Source organism: Choloepus didactylus, chromosome 5, assembly GCF_015220235.1.
Source record: "Choloepus didactylus isolate mChoDid1 chromosome 5, mChoDid1.pri, whole genome shotgun sequence".
In the NCBI taxonomy this organism is placed as follows: Eukaryota; Metazoa; Chordata; class Mammalia; order Pilosa; family Megalonychidae; genus Choloepus; species Choloepus didactylus.
In genome coordinates this window covers 87,114,029-87,116,869 of record NC_051311.1, presented here as the reverse complement: position 1 = coordinate 87,116,869, position 2,841 = coordinate 87,114,029, and the positions used below count along the sequence as shown (strand labels likewise).

The following is a 2,841-nucleotide window of genomic DNA, read 5'->3' as shown; positions in this document are numbered from 1 at the left end:
CCAGAAATGGACTGGCTTTTACAATGGGGATTTATTAAGTTGCAATTTATAGTTCTTAGGCCATGAAAATGCCCAAATTAAGGCATCAATAGGATGATAACTTCTCTGAGGAAAGGTCACCAGCATCTGGTACACCTCTGTCACATGGGAAGGCACAAGGCCAGCATCTGCTTGTCCTTTCTGGGTTTCGTTGCTTTCAGGTCTGGCTTTCTCAGTTTCTGTGGTTCCTTTGTTGCTTCTCTGGGGCATTTCTTTCCAAATTTTCTCTCTCTGTGTTTTTGTATTTTATCCTCATAAAGGGTTCCAGTAAAGGATTTAACCCATCTTAAATTTGGTGGGTCACATCCCAACTGAAACAACCTCACCTAAAGTTCCCACCCACAATAGGTCTGTCCCCAAAAGAATGGATTAAAAGAACATGCCCTTTTCTGGGGAACATAACAGCTCCAAATACCACAAGGGACAAAGATGGTCATTATATTATAAATAAAGGGGGCAGTTCAACAGGAAGATCTAACAATTATAAATATATATGCACCTAGCAGCAGAGACCCAAAATACATGATGCAACTACTGACGTATTTGAAGGGAGAAATTGATGGTTCTAAATTAATAGTAGGAGACTTTAACACATCACTCTCAATAATGGATAGAACATCTAGTCAGAAGATCAGTAAGGAAGTACAGGACTGGAATGATACAATAAACCAACTAGACCTAACAGACATATATAGAACCTAAAGGAAACAGAATGTACATAATACAAATTCATCTTGAGTGTACATGGATCATTCTCCAGGATAGACCATATGTTGGTTCACAAAACAAGTCCAACAAATTCAAAAATATTGAAACCATACAGTGTTTATTTTCTGACCACAATGGAATGAAGCTGGAAATCAATAACAGAGGGAGATACGGAAAATTCACAAAAATGTTGAAATTAAACAACATACTCTTAAACAACCAATGGATTAAAGAGAAAAACACAAGAGAAATTAGAAAATATCTTGAGGTGAATGAAAATGAAAATGCAACATACCAAAATTTATTGGATGCAGCGAAGGCAATGCAGAAAAGGAAATTTATATTTATAAATACTTACATTAAAAAAGAGACATAACCTCAACACTAGAAGAACTAGAAAAAAAAGAGCAAACTAAACCAAAAGTGAGCAGAACGAAGGAAATAACAAAGGTTAGAGTGGAGATAAATGAAATAGAAAACAAAAAACAATAGAGAGAATCAACAAAACCAAGGTGAATTCATTGAAAACATGAATAAAATTGACAAATCTTTAGCTAGACTAAGAAAAAAAGAGAGAGCATATTAAAATCTAAAATCAGATATGAAAAGGGGAACAATACTACTGACCCTGCTGGGAAAAAAAAGAGGATAAGAGAATACTATGAACAACTGTATGACAATAAATTAGACAACCTGGATGAAATGGACAAATTCTTAGAAACACATAACCTATATTGACTCAAGAAGAAACAGAGGTCTGCATCCATATCCCAAGTCCTGGCCTCTTGCCTTACTCCCCAGACAACATGAGCTTCAGAACCTGTTCCACCACCTTCTCCACCAACTACCCATCCCTGGGCTCAGTCCAGTTGCCAGGCCACCGGGTCTGGCCGGCCAGCAGCTTGGCCAGCGTCTATGCAGGCACTGGCGGCTTGGGCTCCCAGATCTCTGTGTCCCGCTCCTCTAGCTCCCGAGGTGGCTCAGGGTCCGGGGGCCTGGCTGGTTGGATGGCTGGGGGTCTGGCAGGAATGGGGGGCATCCAGGGCGAGAAAGAGACCGTGCAAGCCCTGAATGACCACCTGGCCTCCAACCTGGACAGGGTGAGGAGCCTGGATACTGAGAATCGGAGACTGGGGGGCAAAATTCAGGAACACCTAGAGAAGGAGGGACCCCAGGTCAGGAACTAGAGCCACTACTTCAAGATCATCGAGGGCTCAGATCTTTGAAATTTCTGTGGATAACACCTGCATCGTTCTGCAGATTGACAATGCCCAGCTGGCTGCTGATGACTTCAGAGTCAAGTACGAGACTGAGCTGGCCATGCGCCAGTCTATGGAGAGCAACATCCATGGGCTCCGCAAGGTCATTGATGACACCAAGGTCACTTGGCTGCAGCTGGAGACTGAGATCGAGACTCTCAAGGAGGAGCTGCTCTTCATGAAGAAGGACCATGAGGAGGAAGTAAAGGGCCTACAAGCCCAGATTGCCAGCTCTGGGCTGACCATGGAGGTGGATGCCCCCAAGTCTCAGGACCTCAGCAAGATCATGGCAGACATCCGAGCCCAGTATGATGAGCTGGCTCAGAAGAACTGAGAGGAGCTGGATAAGTACTGGTCTCAGCAGATTGAAGAGAGCACCACAGTGTTCACCTCTCAGTCCGCTGAGATAGGAGCTGCTGAGATGACACTCATGAAGCTGAGACATACTGTCCAGTCCTTGGAAATCAACCTGGACTCCATGAGAAACCTGAAAGCCAGCCTGGAGAACAGCCTGTGGGAGGTGAAAGCCCGCTATTCCCTGCAGATGGAACAGCTCAACAGGGTCCTGCTGCACCTGGAGTTGGAGCTGGCGCAGACCCGGGCAGAGGGGCAGCACCAGGCCCAGGAGTACGAGGTCCTGCTGAGCATCAAGGTCAAGCTGGAGACCGAGATTGCCACCTATTGCCACCTGCTAGAAGATGGAGAGGACTTCAGTCTCAGCAATGACCTGGGCAGCAGCAGCTCCATGCAAACCATCCACAAGACCACCACCCACAGCATCATGGATGGCAAAGTGGTATATGAGACCAATGACACCAAAGTTCTGAGGCACTGA

At 45.0% G+C, this 2,841-nt stretch overlaps 1 pseudogene; it reads left to right on the top strand.

Moving 5' to 3' along the window:
- Positions 1–1,486: 1,486 nt before the first annotated feature.
- LOC119535065 lies at positions 1,487–2,841 on the top strand (annotated as a pseudogene).